The sequence below is a fragment of the Sminthopsis crassicaudata genome, chromosome 6 (assembly GCF_048593235.1).
Source record: "Sminthopsis crassicaudata isolate SCR6 chromosome 6, ASM4859323v1, whole genome shotgun sequence".
In the NCBI taxonomy this organism is placed as follows: Eukaryota; Metazoa; Chordata; class Mammalia; order Dasyuromorphia; family Dasyuridae; genus Sminthopsis; species Sminthopsis crassicaudata.
This window is the reverse complement of record NC_133622.1, coordinates 39,025,344-39,044,024: the sequence shown is the minus strand read 5'-3', so window position 1 is coordinate 39,044,024 and position 18,681 is coordinate 39,025,344. Positions and strand designations below refer to the sequence as shown.

Sequence of the window (18,681 nt, the reverse complement as noted above, 5' to 3'; positions counted from 1 at the left end):
GCCACTTGAGTTTATTAGAATATTAGCAATTGAGGTTTTGAAATAATTTTCTAAGGTTCATGTTTTAAAAATAAAATATCACAGGTTACTTTGGGGGTTTTATTGTTATTGTCGTCTAAGAGCTTTTAAAAATTTTTGTCATATAGACTTTTTTGGGGGGGAGGGGAAGGCACAAAGCAATTGGGGTTAAATGACTTGACCAGGCTCATCCAGCTAGTAAGTATTAAGTACCTGAGACTGATTTGAACTCAGATCCTCTTGATGGCAGGGCCAGTGCTCTATCAACTGTGCCTCCTAGATACCTCTAAAAGTTTTTTCTTTAAATCTCTTTCTCCCCATGTCCCTCAGTTCTCTCTTCTCTTCTCCTACTTCCCAACAAAAAAGAAAAAACCTACAGGTTCAAGTGGAAATTTTGTTTCTTTATCTTTTCTTTTTGACATCATTGAATATGAAAAATCATCATTGGCATCCTACTATATTTCATATCTCCTTCTTAAGTACATATTTCTTGTATAGGTGTGCCATTCCACTTACATGCATCTTTGTAGGTAAAGATGTAGTGGAGTTTTGATGTATGAAGTAGGGGACAAAAGATGCTGTGGCAGATAGTCTCTATGTTCTTACCAAATCAGGAAGCAATCACAATCAATAAAAGAGATGAACTTAGAGGAAGCCTTGAGGGCTTGAAGAAAGAAGAGAAGTTTTCTCTAAAACTATTCTTAACCACTAAAAGAAGCAAAGAAGAAATTAAGCCAAAGAAAAGTTTTACATCTGATCATGAGGGTCCAGTTGAAATTAGGTTGTATGATCTGTGGTAGACCTAGCTGACACTTAGGGATTTCTTTCTTCGGTATCATTCAGATTCATCAGAAAGGGAGCAGAGAAGATAAAGCTGTAGTTACCTGGAGGATTGTGAATGATGGTAAGACAAAGGGGCAAGGAAGCCAGCAGCAGAGAGCAAAATATAGTTGAACAGATCAACTCTAGGAGCAAGAGGAAAATGATCCCAGAGAAGGGGTGATGGAATGGAAGAATGGAGTAGGTTAGAGAGGACTCTGGGTTATATTGATCTAAGGAGAAAGACTTAAGTTTATGTGTTTATTTTATAGAATAGGTTTAAAAGAATTAGAAAGTTAAAGATCACAGATGGAAATTTCAGACTTCAGAATCGTGGCAGTAGCACAATTGTGGATGATAGTGAGAACTAAGATTGGGTTAAGTTTTGAGTCATGGGTTGGGGCTGAACCAGGAGCCTGTGAACTAAATACTGAACTAGAGAAATCAGAAAACATTGACCTTGTGACTGGAAGATAACAGTGATTTGAACCTGATCATGTAGACGAATGGAGTGAGCCTCAAGAGAAGAAGTTGCAGAGTGATAATGGCAAAGGAAGGTTTTGGAGAGAGAAGTTAGTATGCTTGGTCTAATGCGTTAATGACATGAGGAAAGGATTAGACAGAACTAATTCTGGGGGTCAGGCTGAAAAGATATAAAGAAAGCCAGATTTTTTCATGTTCAAAATAGAGGGAAAGTGTGAAAAAGAGAAGCAAAGGATTCAGGCAAGTTATTTGCAATAGATTGGGATTTTAGAGGTCTCAATGAAATGTTAGGGGAGGAAAGAGACTGTTAGGATTAACTTGAATGGAGACAGAATGCGAGGAAAACTGTCAATCGAAGAGGGCTTTTGTTTCAGTAGATCACAAATCTGGATTTCTGAAATTAGGGGGCCAGTAGGTTTAAATTTGCTAGCTGAATATACTAGCTGGCTTTTGCCTTTGGATTTCAAAGTCTTGTGGTGCAGGAAGTTGAAGTTGGTTTAGTGTTTCCTCTCTAAACATGGAGGAAGAAGGGGGAAGGGAGAGAGAATGAGGTAAATTATCTCACATAAAAGAGGTATGAAAGAGCTTTTCTAGTGAAGGGAAAGTAGGGTTTGATGGTGGCAGACAACGCTTGAACCTTACTCTCATCAGAATTGGATCGAGAGGGAATAACATATACACTCAGTAGGGTATAGAAAGCTATCTTTTCCTTGCAGGAAAGTAGGAGAAGAAAAGGATAAAAGAAATGAGGAGGGGTTGATAGAAGGGAAAGTGGATTGGGGGAGGCAATAGTTAAAATCGAAATGCTTTTGAGAAAAGATAAGGTGAAAGGAGAGAGAATAGAGGAAAAATAGGGAGGGAAATACGTAATAATCTTAACAAAAAAATTTAAAGCAAGTTTTGCCTCATTTCTCAAATATATAGAGAACTAAGTCAAATTAATAAGAATACAAATCATTCCCCAATTGATAACTGGTTAAAGGATATGAACATGCAATTGCATGGAGAAATCAAAGTTATCTACAGCCATGTAAAAAAATGCTCTTGTCACTATTGATTAGAGCAGTGCAGATTAAAACAAGTATAAGGTACCACCTCACACCTCTCAGCTTTCTTAGTATGACAGATAAGGAAAATGACAAATGTTGGAAGGGTTGAAGGAAAATTGGGACTGTAAAATATTCTTATACTCAAAGAATTATCAAACTGCCACAATACAACTACTAGTTCTATATTTCAGAGATTAGAAAAAGGAAAAAGAAAAGGGACTGTATATACAAAAATATTTGTAGCAATTTTTTGTGGTGGCAAAGAATTGGAAACTGAGGGGATGCCCATCAGTTGGGGAATGGTTGAACAGGTTGCGGTATGTGATTTTGGTGTAATACCAGAAATGATGAGCAGAATGATTTCAAAGAAACCTGAAAAGAATTCCATAAGCTAGATACAAAGTAAAGTGAATAGAATCAGGAGAACATTGTACACACTGACAGCAATATTATAGTATGAACAGTTGTTCACATACTATATTCATTATACTATGAACAACTGTGAATGACAGCTATTTCTGCAATACAATAATCCAAGATAGTTCAGAATAACATGGTAAAAATTGCTTCCATCTCCAGAGAAAGCATTGATGGAATCTGAATACAAATCAAAGCATACTATTTTTCACTTTATTTTTTTCCATGGGTTTGCATTTTTTTGTGTGTGTCTGTGTGTGTGTTTTGTTTCATAACATAACTGATAGGAAAATATGTTTTGCATGATTGCACATGTATAACATATATCAAATTGTTTGTCTTTCCAACAAAGGGAGAAGAAAGGAAGGGAAGGAGAAAAGTTAGAATTCAAATTTTTTAAAAATGAATTTTTAAATTGCTTTTACATGTAATTGGGTGGAAAATAAAATATTTAATTAAAAAAAACAAACATGGGGGAACTGACTAGTATAGTAAATCTCAAGACAGAGGTTTGGATCCCTAGAATCGGGACTAAAATTATGTGAACATCTGGACTGGACTTGCACTAACTCAATCATTACACAGCATAAGATATTTAGAACTGCTTCCATCTTTAGGTCATGTGCACCCTTCTTTGCCAGTTTTGTTATCCCAAGGCCTTGTCCTTAATAATCAGTCTATCCTGAAGGCTCAGGAACATAGGGCTCTGAGGGAAGGTTTGTCATATAACAGTTGAGAGCTGTTTTTAAATGTTTGAAGGGCTGTATGGAAGAAGGATTTGAAATGTCCTCTTTGGCCCCATATGGCAAAACTTGGTTCCGTGGGAAGAAGTTGAAGGGAGATAATTTTAGGTCTGATATATCTTCCTATAGTTAGAGCTATCTGAAAGTGGAATAGCCTTCCTTAGGAGTTAGTGAGTTATCCCTGAGTAGATGTCCTCCTGCAAAAAATGACTCCTTATTGGGGTTCTCAGAAAGGAATTCTTGCTCCTGCATATGTTGGATTTGGTGGTTTCTGAAGGTCCTTTATTCTGTAACATCACTGACAGAACATGTGGAGGCAAATACACACAGAGGGATTTCCTCCAAGGTGGTTATAACACTTGAACACTTCTCTGAATCCCTGGAAATGTTAGAATGACTTGAAGCCATAGACCTGTCTCTATCTGAATATGATTCATTTGAGGGACTGTCTTCTTCGCTCATAATATACCACCTTAGACTGCTTGAACCCTAGTGCTCATGGCATGGAGAAAAAGGGGGGAAAAGAACATGGCAACTATGGCAAGTAGCCATTTAAACAATTTGAGACCTGTCTTTCATTATAATTGTGCCCTACTCTGGATAGCACTGTGTTCTCGGTTGTTCCTGTATCTTCATGAATCATTTGTGGAGCCAAGGCAAATTTTGAAGCTAGTTATTCTCTCTGACCTTTGTTTATGAACATACTGATTTTCTTCACTGCCCACACAACCATTAATTTTGAATGCCAAGGTATAATCCACGGTCAGCTGTTTCTTCTACAGACTCTTGTCTGAAAACAAAATAGTTAAGTCTATTTTGGGAACGAGAGTAGCTTGTAGTTTTTCCACAAAGTCTTTATCATAATTGAGAAGAAAATTTCAGCTCTTTGAGAGGGGCATTAATTTTTCTGAGTCTAAAAGTTGCTCTTATCCCATTATTTTTGAGAACAGTAGAACAACAATCAGGAGATCAGGATTCTAATGCTAGATATTTTCCAACCAATTGTATGTTCCTGAGACAGTCATTTTGAGCCTCAATGGCTCTTTTTAGTTTCTTAGTTTTCAGCTTTAATGTTCAGCAATGCTGGGATTTCAGACTTCAGTTACCATAACCTCAATGTTGCCTCACAGACAAATCTTTCTTTTTACCTCCCTTCCTTTCTTTCTACCTTTTTTTTTTTTAAATATTATTATTGTTTAGAATTCCACTACTGCAAATTTAAATAGATTATAAATGTTTAATGTCCCGTCTCCTAGCTACTCAACTTAGTGAGAATGGGATTGGTCAGAAATGGACACTCATTTTAATTTGACTTATATTCCAGTAAATATGTGAGTGTCCCATTCAATCATTCATTCCCCCTGTTGTTATTCCTTTAGGTTGCTCCCAGCTTTTTGCAATTTCAGAGAATGCCATCACGAGAACTTTGGAATAGTCAGCTCTTTTTTTTGTTTGTATAATTTCTATGGAATATTACCAAGAATAAAATAATTGGATCAAGGGAATGATTCTTTTCATAACCTTGATTATAGGTTATCTAATCTCTTTCCAAAAGGATTCTACCAACTTTGTCATATCACTTGATTTAGGGAAAAAACAAAACATAATAATAATTCCTGATTTTAGTTTTCACTTAAAATTTAGAAAATTTCATATCATAATAAATAGAAATTTTTAGTAAATAAGTATATTTTGTATATTTTTGTTTCTCATAAATGCTAACATACTTAATCTGGTAGAGGATTGGTGAAAAAAAAAAAAAAAAACAACCTTTACTTGGACCCAAAACATTATCAATAGTAACTGTAATATCAGAAGTGTCAAGGATTTCAGAGCTCAAACTCATATTTAGTTTTTGTTTTGCTGAGTTTGTTATTATTGGAAGAAGGGACAACTATTACTTAACCATATTTATTCTGTCCTCCATACTTGTCTAGAATTCTGGTAATATTTTTCTTATTTAAAAAGCCCTCATTCTCTTGCTTAATATACAGCTAATGTTTTTATGTTAATCATCGCAGAGAAAAAAATTTATTAGCAAGAATTTATTGTAGTTGTAAAGTTACTACAGGCTGTATGGTGAAGAAAAACAGCTGCTTTATACTTTTTAGAAATGTAGTGTGTTTTATCCATCTTTAATTATTACTGTGGGATAAATTTATAGTAAGTCTCAAAAAATCCAAGTAAGAAAATACTTTATAATAACCTTAAGGTGAGCTGTAAACTCAACCAAAAGAGTCAGAAAAAAATTACTGCCTCTACTTCTACCTTTTACCATCTTTGAAATGAAAAATGTGCATTATAGTGTTAATGGCCCAGATTAAGCTATATGATGTATTGACTGAGATTTTTTTTTTTTTTATGGTGGGTTAAATAGCACCATGTCTGTTTGCTCTATAGTAAGCCAGTTTTACTTTTTCAGTCTCTTGGTTGTTTGAGGCCATAAAAGACTTTAAATGTGTTTCAGACAGCTGATAGCCATGGAGGCTGTATTTGTATAATGACATGTTTGCAGCCAAGTTGGATTCAACTTTACTGGGAGAATGAACATCACACCTCCCCACTTCTTTCTTGGCAAAGAGTTAGTTCCTAGAGATGGCTTAAGTTTATAAAGAGCTTGTCATTTGGAAAACAGTGAAATCTACCAGAGTAAAGAGAGTGAGAAAAAATATCCCATGGAGTTGTGAATTGTTTCAACCATTATGGAAAACAATTTAGAACTATACCCCTCATGTTATTAAATTCTGCAGACTTTTTGACCTGCCAATCCCTCTCTGAGGTATATACTCCCCAAATTTCAAAGGCAGAGAGAAAGGATCTATAAGCATGATAATATTTATAGCAGCACTTCTTCCATTGTAAAGGACTGGAAACATTGTGGGCACCCATCAATTGGGGAATGGCTAAACATATTCTGACATTTGAGTAATGGAATGTTATTGTGCAAGATAGGTGGCAGGGCATAATGGATGGAGAGCTAGTCTTGCAGCTGTGAAATCCTGGTTTGGATCCAACCTCTGAGACATAGTGATTATATATCCTTGGACAAGTAACTAAAATTTGCAAGTTGCAGGGAACCTGGTGAACCTACCATAATAAAAATAGTTTCCTCATTTGGGAATTTCCTAGATCAATGAAAATGATCCAGCTCCAGGTCCCTATCTCTGTCCCTTTTGTGCAGTAAGAAATTATGAACACAGTGGATTTGGGGAAGCTTATTTGAACTGATTCAGAATGAAGTGAGTTGAATTAAGAGAGTAGTTCATAATTATATTCATAGGTTTTTCAGTCACTTTTGATTCTTTAAGACCCCATTTGGGGTCTTTTTGGCAAGGATACTGGAATAATTTGCCATTTCCTTCTCAAGCTCATTTTACAGATGAGGAAACTAAGGCAAACAGGGTCCAGGGTCACTCAACTAGTGTCAGAGGTGAGATTTGAACTCAAGAAGATGAGTCTTGGTGACTCCAAGTCTGGCACTCTATTATCTGCTCTACAATTATGTAAAAGTTGAGAGCTTCAGAACTCGGATCAAAGCATGACTTCAAAAGATTCACACTGAACCCTCTTATATACCTCTTGACAAAGAAGTGGTGGATTACAGGTATAAAAGAAGACATAAATTTTCAGAAGTGGCCAATATATTGATTAATTTTGCTTGAAATTACTTATTTGTTCCAAAGGAAGGCTCCTTTTGCAGGCAGAGGGGAATGAATTAGTAACTAGGGATAGAGATGTGAAATCATTTTTAAGTACATATTTAAAATGGTTTAAAATGCACAAAAGAAAACAAATTAAGTTAAGGCTGTACAAGACAATTTTTCAATACATTCGGTTTATCATATATGTTACAAGTTACATATAATGTTGGGGAATGGCTAAACATATTCTCCACAATATAATTCTCTTCTAATTTTTCTTCTTATATTGAAATCTTTGTGTCTATTAATAAGTATAACTTTTTAAAAATGAATTTTATTTAATTTTTTTATCATTAATTTTTGGGTCCATTATTCTTTCCCTTCCCAGAAAGTCATACTATATGACAAACAATATTTTTAAAGAAAAAGAGGAAAAAAATCAATGTAACTGATTAACACATCAAAAAAGTATATATATATATATATGCATAGAGATAATATATACATATAAATGTCTATATACATATTGTTGTAAACTTGTGCACTTCCCACCTCTGAGAGGAGAATAGGGTGGGATATCTTTTCATATTCCTTTTTGGGCACCATGTTCGCTCTTTTTAATTTCAGAATATTTCATTTTGATTGGTTTGTGGTTGCTTTTTCCATTTACATTGCTACATTCATTGTGTATATTGTTTTCTTGTTTCTCCTTACTTTATTCTGCATCAATTCACATAAGTTTTTCACTAAATGCTTTACTGTAATCATCATATTCATTTCTTACAACCTAGTTAATATTTCATTACATTTATGCACTATAATTTGTGTAGATATTCCCTAATCAAGGGTCATCTACCTTGCTTCCAGTTTTTACTACTATAATAGTGCTGCTATAAATATTTTGACGTATATAGGACATATGTATGTATGTGTGTATACATATACATACATATGTATGTTTTTACATGTCTATTAGGCTAGGTAGCAATTGAGGCAAAGCGTCTTTATCAGATAGCCATAAAAACAATCAAACAAAGAAACCCAAATAAAAAAACAAACAAATGTTTGCATGCAAGTGAATTGGATTTAAGTGAAGAAAGTCTGTTCCTACATTCAAATGCCTGGTAGAGAAGCTTTAGAAGTTTCCCTTCTCTTGAGTTCTGTTGGAGCCAGTAGCATTTTTGTATATGTGTTCTATTAATTAAAGTTCTGCTAAGTTAAAGTGAGCATAACCCCCTCCTTCTCCCTATATCTTCAATCCAGTGCTGTTTGGTGATGGAATTAATCAACCAACCATAAGGAATTTATTAACCATTTACTATGTACTCAGTACTGGGAATGCAAGGACAAAAATGAAGCAGCTTCTGCTCTATATTGGGGGAGAGAAAAAATATCTATGTGTAAGTCTATCTACCATAAATCCAAGACCGTAAGGGGAATGGGAAACACCAGCACCTGGGAGGACTAGGATATGTCTTCATTCAGAGAAAGAAGGTATATCTGATCTTCCTTGGAGACAGTAGCTTAATTACATTTACCAGAAGTGAGCATGATACAGTGGGAAGAGGCTGTTTCTGAAGTTAGAGGATCTGGGTTCAAATCTCACTTTGATCCTACGTGTGGAACCTTCTGCAATCCACTTCACCTCTCAGGTGGCCCTGAGGTTGCTTCAAGTGCTACATCTCTGATCTTTAAATCTGCTGTAGTTTTGTTGGCCAAAAGAGAAAAACTCCTTTCTTAAAAGCGTGCTTCCCTCACCTTCTATGTGGCCTAATTCCATGTGCCCAAATGAAGCAGATTTGTTTGTGATCCTTGTTTGTACTAAGATAAAAATATGTGATAAAATAATGAAACTCTTTAAAAATTGCCATGAAGGGCTTGATTTGAAAGAAAGTACACAATTATCTCACCAAGGTTAAAGGCTTAGCAAGTTTCTGATGCCTTATATCTTGTGTTTCAATTTCATGCTAGTGTTATGTAGACAAAAATAACTAGCTTGTGGGATTTATTAGTAGTTGTTGTAAAATTGTGTGATTATCCATTGTGGTTGTGGTTGTTCATTCATTTTTTAGTCATTTCTGATTCTTTTGTGACCCACTTGGAATTTTCTTGGCTGAGATACTGAATGACTTGCCATTTTCTTCTTCAGCTCGTTTTATTGATGGCAAACAAGGTTAAGTGACTTGCCCAAAATCACACAGCTTGTAGTGTCTGAGCTCAGATTTGAAATCATGAAGGTGAGTCTTCCTGATTCAAGACTTAGCACTCCATCCTCTGTACCACCCAATGCAGTAAAGTATCTGTTGATTCAATTTATTAAGTCCCTATAATGTATCCTTAAGGCTTTGTGCTAGGTGAGGTAAGGAAAGACAAAAATTAAATACCCCCTGGGATAAAGAGCATACATTTTACTGGGCAGGAGAATGTGGGAATGGGAAGAAAAGAACAAGATAATTAAGTACAAAATATCTAGGAAGTAATTTCAGGAGACAGAAAGAGAGCACATATGAGGTCTCTAATGGATCATTTGCTTACCTATTACTTCTTTGCAAATTAAGTCAGCTATTCATTTTCAAGAAAAGGATTTATTAAGAGGACAACAAAATAAAAAGCTGTGCAATGAGTTGCAGGGAGGGGAGAGGATTGGTAAATGTTCCCTGAAGATAATGAAATCGATTGACATTTATTCTCAAATGAGATTCTTTGCTTTCTCATTTTGACTGAAAATTGCATTGAGCATTTTGAAATATCAAAAGGCATAATGCTTGGCTAGATTGCTACGTTGTAGATATCAGACTCAAGATAAAGTAAAATTTTCCATGGGTTTGATAGATGGCTCAGTCTTTATGGAAAGTGCGAAAGAATGATTTGATTGCACCATTCAGGTGTTCCGATTTGGGGAAAAAAGAGCCATGTACAAGTTTGGGAGCTGACATAGGGAAGCTGACCAGAAGTGTTGCCAGATACAACTTGTAAGTACATAGTATCACATCTTACTTTTGCATGTTTTACAAATAGGCAGATATAAAGTAACTGTACCATGAAACACTTTTCTGTTCATATAGAATTTCTTTCCCCAAGGAAGAACAATATGATGATATTTTCATTCTCTTCAGGATAGTTATTTCAGATAATTGCTCTTACATTGGAGTAATTTTGGGATATGCTTTTGAATGTCTTTTTTTCTTTAAATTTGGACAAGGAGAGAATTATGTTTCTTTCCTAAAATGTGGATTTGCTTTTACTCTGTAAGCAAACTCTCTAAATGAAAATCCTAGTTTACAAAGCAGATAAATTACCCAAAAAGTGCTTTACCCTAAAGGATTCGCCATCAGATTCTTTAACTGGCACCTTCCAGAGTACATATTAAATTTTTCATTAGCATGTGTCTTTTAAGATTATATCTTTAGTATATAATATAGCTTTTCATTGGATTGGAAACTCCTTGAGGGCCAAGTTCTTTAAGGGACTATTTTTATCTTTCTTTGTCCCTTCTGAGCTTAGAACTGGAACACAGTGGGCACTTAATGCTTGTTTACTTGATTTGATTTGACTTGCAAACTTATTCTTCAAACTAAAGGACACATTCATAGTCATTTTAGAACAAAATCTCAAGAGGATTTGTCAGTGTCACAAATGCTGGCAGCCAATACCTTAACAAGAGTCTATACACAAAAAGATATGGTAAAAAAAACCCTGCTCTCTGAGGAACAACAACCTTGTTCCACGATTCAGAATGTCAAGGGAATGAAGCAGCCTCTTGTTTTCTCTCATGGTTAGAGAGGTATGAGGAGTTTGTTCTCTTAGCCAGCCATTAAATTAAGAGAAGTAAGTAACTTTGCCAATACAGATGTAGAATTTGCTATTTTAAAGCCTTTACCTGTCCTTGTGCTGCCTTTCCAATGGCTGTGATATCTTTCTCTTAAACACACTCTAAAATGTCATATTATCCCTCTTATAAGACTCTGTCTCCCCTTTTGGCACAAGTTTTCTAGATTCTCTACCTCTTCCTTTTTTCCTTTTTTCCTTTTTTTTTGTCGTAGTTTCTTTCAAAATTCATATTTAGTGCCACTTCCTACATGAAACCCTTGCTAATCTATTTCTTTCTTCCTATCATAGAGTCTTATCCCTACTGATTAGGGTTGGACAAATAGATATGATAATCATCTGCCTGGAAGTGATCATTGAATCCATAGGACCTGATGAGATCACCCAGAAAAACTGTGTAGAGAAACAAGAGAGCAGAAAAAAGAGCCTATCTCACTAGGCTAGTGAGATACTCCATGGTTAAGGGATCTGACCAGGATGGAGATCTAACAAAGGAGACTGAGAAGGACAATCAGAGAAGTAGGAGGAGAATCAAAGTATGGTAGTATAATGACAACCTAGAAAGAAGCAAGTGTCCAGGAGAAGAGGATGATCAGTGGTGTTAGAGGCTGCAGAGAAGTCCAGAAGAATGAGGTTCAAGAAAAAGCACTAGACATAATGGAATATTATTGTTCTATAAGATGAGCAGGCTGATTTCAGAAAAGTCTGGAAATATCTACATAAACTGATGCTGAGTGAACTGAGCAGAACCAGGAGAATGTTGTAGACAGTAACAAGATTATGTGATGGTCAACTTTTCAACAATGAGGTGATTCAAGACAACTTCATAGACTTGGGATGGAAAATGCCATCTGTATCCAGAGAAAGAACTATGGAGACTGAATCCAGAGCAAAGCATATTATTTTTACCTTTTGAAGACTTGTTTGCTTTTTCTTTCTGGTGTTTTTTTTTTCCTTTTGTTCTCTCTCTCTCTCTCTCTCTCTCTTTCTCTCTCTCTCTCTCTCTCTTTTGCAACATGATTAATGTGGAAATATATTTAAAATCATTGTATATGTATAACATGTATATCAGATTACTTGCTGTCTTGGGGAAGGGGGAGATATAAGAGGAAGAGAAAAAAATTTAGAGCTCAAAATATTACAAAAATCTTTACATGCAATTGGAAAAATAAAATACTATTGAAAAAAATAAAAAAGGAAGAAAAAAGGCATTAGAGTCAAGTACTATCTGGCACATTTGTGGGAGATAGCAAAATTAAAGATATGAGTTATCTTTATGTGAATCTGTGGTGGGGCAGAGGAGTGGATTATGGTTAATGAATAAGTTGAGAAAATAGGGTCTTTGAAGGAGTATCAGTATGTATACTGAATTCCCTTAGTATGAGGAGAGAAGTTAGGAAGGAAAGATTGAACCAGAAAAGCAAGAAGGATGGTGTCCTTAAGATCGTAAGACAACCTCCACCAGAATATTGATTAAGTGATAAATATGTATCAAAAAAAAAAAAAAACTCAAAGGAAAAGAGATTTCTGAGTGATGATGGTGGAGGGACAATCTGGACCAGGGAGTCAGGAGTTTGCACAGAAGTCCAGCTACTGCTAAAAATGGCGACTGGGGAAGCTGAATCATCTGGAGGGAACTGAGTCTTTCTGAGTAAAAGAAGATACAGAGCTCTGAGTAAATAGCAGGGAGGGAGTGGAGGGACAACGAAGAGAGGTGTAGCTGAAGAGAGTAGCCTGGAACATGATGGAAGGACTAACTGCAGGCCAGGATTTCCTCTTAGGCAAATACAGGCAAGGCAAAGCTTATGGCAAAAGTCCCTTTCAGTGCTGAATCTAGTGATTCTGTATTTGGGACTATCTTGGAAAACCCAAGACATAATATGTTTAACAAAAAAACTTTACTTAAGTTGTTGGCTGGCTTAAAGAACCTTTTGCTAAATGGTCATTTCTTTTTCTGGTTCTTCTGCTTTCTTTCTTAAGAAACTGGAAACTTGTGAAGATAATTCAGGACTAGGCATTCCATTGCTCATCATGCTAACAGACCCAGTGCCTGAAAATCCAGGAAGCAGTAAAACCCTTTATTGGGACAATAATGATGGTGGTAGTGGTGATAGCTAACATTTATAGTACTTACTATGTGCCAGGGACTTGCTGAGCTATAATTTAATCCTCATAGAAAGCAATTTCACTTCATCTTCATAACCCTGCAAGGTAAGTTGTTATTATTATGCCCATTTTACAGGTGAGGAAATTGAGACAAATAGAGGTGACTTACCCGGGGTCATACAGCTAATAAATATCTGAGGTCATATTTAATTCCAGATTTCAGACTCCAGGCCTGGCACTCTATCCATTGGATAGTTGCCACAAAATGAAATAAAAAGCATTTAAAGATATTATCAGTCACATTTCCCAATGGAGAGCACATCCTGCGACTTTTCCCCAGCTTAGGAGGTCAATTTCTCCAAGACTCATGATCCTGTTGGGGACTTAGGCTCTCTCAGGGATCAGAGTTATCTTGGAGACATCTTAGACCTACGAGACTTTAGTGAAGGTTTGAGTCTTTTTTTGAGGAATGCCAATTTTCTAGTTTTTCTACTGTATGCTCATTACACAACTTTCTCTCTCTCTTCAAGAGGTCTTTCCTCTTCTACCTGCCATTTCCATGAGGTCTTAGTCATGAGATCTCTATCTCGGGGATGGCTTGTTATTTGTTGGATTGCTATTATTCCCATGCTATAATGCCATTCTGCCGTATACATGTGGTCACGAATCTAGCAGAAATCACCATTATTCCTTTACCTTCTTGCTGGGAAAATACTTTCCTGGCTCATTTGCTGAAGGATGGCTGAGAACAGCTCTCTTCCGCTTTTGCCACATCCCGTGAGCTTTGGGCAAAAACTGGGATGTAAGTAGATCATGCTTATTAATAGGATGGTTAAATTCTAGATACACCTATAAATATATAAGTAGGCACACACATACATATACATATATATATGTATATATATATATATATATATAATTTTTTTATTTATATTTATATTTACTATATATTCATATTTAATATTTAAATTATATTCAATTATTCAGTTTTTATGTCTGAGAATATAATAGAAGAAGTCTGGAAAAAAAAGTCTGAAAGACTTCTCAAAATACAAAGTTTTTACAAGGTTTGTTTTTTCCATTTTGTATTGTTTTGCTAAGTCTATAAAATAAAGATCGAAGTGTACTTTCTTTCAAGTTTATCTTTGAATATGCTTTTACCAAACATATCTTTCTCTAGAATTACATTGTCTCTAGGTTGCTCTTCTACAGAATCTCTCATGCCATAATTCTGTCTTTCTGCTTTGTCACACTGAGGTACAGATTTTAAAGTGATTAAAGGGAAAAGCCAAATGGTGGGGAAGAGGAAGGAGGAAAGAATCAGTACTTCTTGTTCCTTGTTTTTCTGGGAAAGGTGGATTGCCAGATTTGCAGGAGGTAGGCACAAGGCCAGCATGATTGGGAGCTGGGAGTGGAGCATTTAGATCATGTAATCCTTTGCCTTTGCTGGGTTTCCCTTACTGGAAAGCAGCACTTTGAATGCCGAAGCCTCTGGGACCTAGAGTGGCCTACTGATGTGCCAGAGAGTATTAGCCTAGCCCAGTGGTTCTCAAACTTTTTAAACAGGGGGCCAGTTCACAGTCCTTCAGACTGCTGGAGGGCCGGACTATAGTAAACACAAAAGCTCACACTCTGTCTCCGTCCCTCAGCCCATTTGCCATAACCCGGTGGGCCGCATCTGGCCCGTGGGCTATAGTTTGAGAACCCCTGGCCTAACCATTTAGTTCCTGGCATTTTGTCTCGCAGAAAAATAAAATTAATATGAACCGAATCATTGGATGGAAGCTTACACAAATAGGATTTTTAATCTTAAAAATAGTGCAAGACAACATGCTTTAGTGGAAAGATTTGTCAGTGGAGAAGGCCTGAGTTCAAGTTCCACTTCCAGCTTTAGATCTTGAGTAAAAGTCAGTAAAAGTCTGAACCTCAGTTCTTTTATCTGTGAAATGTGGATAATAATTCCTGAAGTAGCCATCTCATTAAGGTATTAATGAAAATCAAATATTGTACATAAATAATCATTATTCTTAAGACAAAAAGGATATAATCCTCCATAGTCATTCTGGCTTCCCTAGGCCAAGAGGGAAATAATGGTGCATGTGCCTTTTTGGTCCCAAAGCCTGCTCTGCGTACTTTATCTATCTTTGTGCCAAAGTGACATTCATAATAGTTGCTGGGCTCCTGAAAAGGGGCAGAAATTAAATTATTTATTCACTTATGAGCTACAGTGGGCCTCAGAGAGAGCTTGAGCTTTTATTCTTCCATAGACTTGAATCAAGTTTCTCTATGAAATGTCTGATTTCCATTATACCCTACCTCTATCAGATGTGGTCTTTTCTTTTTTAATTTATTTTTAAGTTTTTAAAACTTTTTATTTTCAAAATATATCCATAGATTTCACCCTTTCAAAATCTAGTTTTCCAAATTTGTTCTCCCTTCCTCCCACCCTCTTCCCTAGACAGCAGGTAATCCAAAATAAAAATGCAATTCTTCCATATGTATTTCCACACTAATCATGCTGCACAAGAAAAATCTGATCCAAAAGGACTCTTTCTTTTTGTAGATTTCATAGGACTAATGATAAGGAGCCTCTCTCTATAGTTATGACATGGATCAGAGAGGTAGGAAGTGTGCATATGTGGGGGGAGAAAGGGGAGGTGTTTGGTATCTGCCTTTAAGTTCCATGAAGGCACAGACCATGTCACATTTATCTTTGTACCTCACCCAACACCTGGCAGAGTGCATCACATTTAATAAATGATTATCAAATGTTTTGGGAGGGAGAGTTCCCCAAGAATCTTTCTGGCAACTTTGTTCAAGATTTGTTTTGGTTGTTGAATTCCGGGTCCTTTTGTCACAAAAGATCTCCACCCTGAGCCCCTGAACACATTATTGGACCTTTCTTGCTAATTATTTTTCTCTTTTATGAACATATCAGCAGTGTGTCATCTGTTTTTAAATAGGCAATGAAATCTTACCAATCCTCCAGGTTTAGCTTGCATCTCACTTCACACACTAACCTCTGCTGATTTTTCCTTTTTAACAAGTCCCAACGCTACCGGTACTCCCCCATACCTGTAATTGTTCTGTAATTATTTCATGTGTATGTTATATCTTCCAACTAAAGTATAAGCCCCTTGAAGGTGGGAATCATGTCCTAATCTTTCTTTTTTATTTGAATTTCACTTTAATTTGAAATTGTCAAAAGGTAAAAATACAGGGTTTGCTGTAAAAATATACCCCCGTCTTCATTCAGTCTTATTTTTTTCTTGAAGATTTTTATTTTCAAATCATATGCAAGGATAATTTTTTACCATTGACCCTTGCAAAACCTTGTGTTCCAATCTCCTCCCTTTTCCCCCAGCCCCTGTCCTAAATGGCAAATAATCCAATATATGTTAAACATGGCAAAAATATATGTAAATTAAATATAGGCATATATATTTATATAGTTTTCTTGCTGCACAAGAAGGAACAGATCAAAAAGAAAAAAAATGAGAAGGAAAATAAACTTTCAGCACACAAGAACAAAAGAAGAGAAAATGCTATGATGTGATCCCCACTCGGTACCCACAGTGCTCTCTCTAGGTGCAGATAGCTCTCTTTATCACAAGATCATTGGGATGATCTGAATCATCTCATTATTGGAGATGGCCACGTCCATCAGAATTGATCATCACATAGTCTCGTTGTTGCTATGTCCAATAATCCCCTGTCCTGCTCATTTCATTCAGCATCGGTCATTTAAGTCTCTCCAGCTTCTCTGAAATCTTCCTATTGGTCATTTCTTGCAGAGCAACAATATTCCATAACATTCATACACCATAACTTATTCACCCATTCTCCAACTGATGGGCATCCCCTTAGTTTCCAGCTTCTTACCACTACAAAAAGGGGCTGCCACAAACATGTTTGCACAGATCATCTTCTAATCTGTATCTTCCATATCACTGAGCTCTTGAGGATATAGGTTTTTGTGACCAATTGAATGACTTAATGATATGATGTGGTATCTCATTAGATCATGAGCTTCTTGGGAGCAGAGACTTTTTTTCCCCTTTTCTTGGAGACAGAAATGGCAAATCACTCCAGCATCTTTGCCTAGAAAGTTCCAAGTGTGTCCAACTACAGTGGAACCAGACTGAACAATACCGTCCAGCCACTTAACTACTGTTCGGCCTGTTTGTGCCAGGCACTGTACTAAACATTAAGGTACAAATACAAGGAGGGAAAATAGTTCCTATCCTTAAGGAGTTTACATTCTAAAGAAGGAGATATCATGGAATTAACTAGGTACATCTAAATTAAATTGAGTAGAAAGAAGGCACTCTGAGAGGGGAAAGCATCAGCAACTGCTTTCTGCTGAAGGTAGTATTTGAGCTTCATTGTGAAGGAAGCAGGAAGTGACATAGGAAGTGGAGGTGAGGGGACAAAGCATTCCAGGCATGGGAGGCAGCTTGTGCAAAGGTGAGCAAAGTAATACAGAGACTGGGAAAGTAGGAAGGGGCTGAATTATTATAAAGATCTTTAGTGGCAAATAGAGGAGTTTATATTTGGTTTTACAGCCACTGGAACTCACTGAGCGGGATGTGTGTGACATGGTCAGAATCCTGATGGCTGCTCCTTGGAGGATTAATATATATATTTTTTAAACACTTTCATAGTCTCTGAGAATGAAATGTCCAAGATAAATAAAATGAGGCCTTTTGGCATTTGCAAATGTTATTGTTAATAATTGTTTCCGTATTTTTCAAAATCCTTTTTAGTCCCTAGTTTGGTTGAAAGTGAGAATCTCAAGAAGAATTGTAAACCTGGCCCTTCCTTTCCCACTTCCTCTTGACTCAGCTCAGTTCTTACAGGGTTCTGGCTTTGGGCAGCCATATTCCAAGGAGAAAAATCCCCTTCCTTTACAGAGAACAAAACCCATTTTTTTGTTTTTGTAAACCCTTCTTGCTGTGCTGTTCCCAGAGTTTTTCATCTAGCAGGACTGGCACCAAGTGCTGTTTGAAACTGGAAAGGTATAATTCAGCTGAATGTGTGTTGAGCACATAGACAATTTTAAAACTGTACTTGCCACTTTCCCATAAAACTTGGGGTCCGAAGTGCTTTCATTGTGAAATTTCAAGGGCCCTTTAAAAAAGGGGGAAATCTTAGAAGGCCACTGTCATGCCAGACTTAGTGCATTTTAGAAATAGAGCTTCAAGGACTGAAAATCAGTGTGCTAAAATGTCTCCAGGTTTAAGCAGCAGGGGGGGAACAAATGGATTAGACTGTGATAACTCTCTTACAAGTGTGCCTAATGGGCCTTAAATGCTAAGTCCTACATCAGTGGGTGAGATAAAGTATTTTTATATAGCAACAAAATAGTATAGCCTAATTTGTTCATTTACCACTCAAATTAGGTACAGAAAACACTTAAAATCCTAAAATTCATTCTTGATTGAAAGAAATAAATTACATTTGCTTTTTACATTTCAGGAGACTATAAATATGGGTTATTCAGCTGATTGAAGCCTTTTAAAGAGAAATAATAGACCTCAAAGAATATACTTCCATTCCATTTCTGACGAACCGTCC

The 18,681-nt window shown here is 36.3% G+C and overlaps 1 protein-coding gene and 1 long non-coding RNA gene across 3 annotated transcripts in view; both read left to right on the top strand.

Annotated features, from left to right (window-relative positions):
- The window catches only part of SCFD2 (sec1 family domain containing 2), a 389,381-nt gene that overhangs the window by 76,828 nt on the left and 293,872 nt on the right, over positions 1 to 18,681 (top strand). The window lies entirely within an intron of this gene.
- LOC141547821 (uncharacterized) lies at positions 29 to 12,214 on the top strand. Its single transcript, XR_012483639.1, has 2 exons — positions 29 to 10,142; positions 11,290 to 12,214. It is a non-coding gene; the product is annotated as an uncharacterized LOC141547821 (long non-coding RNA).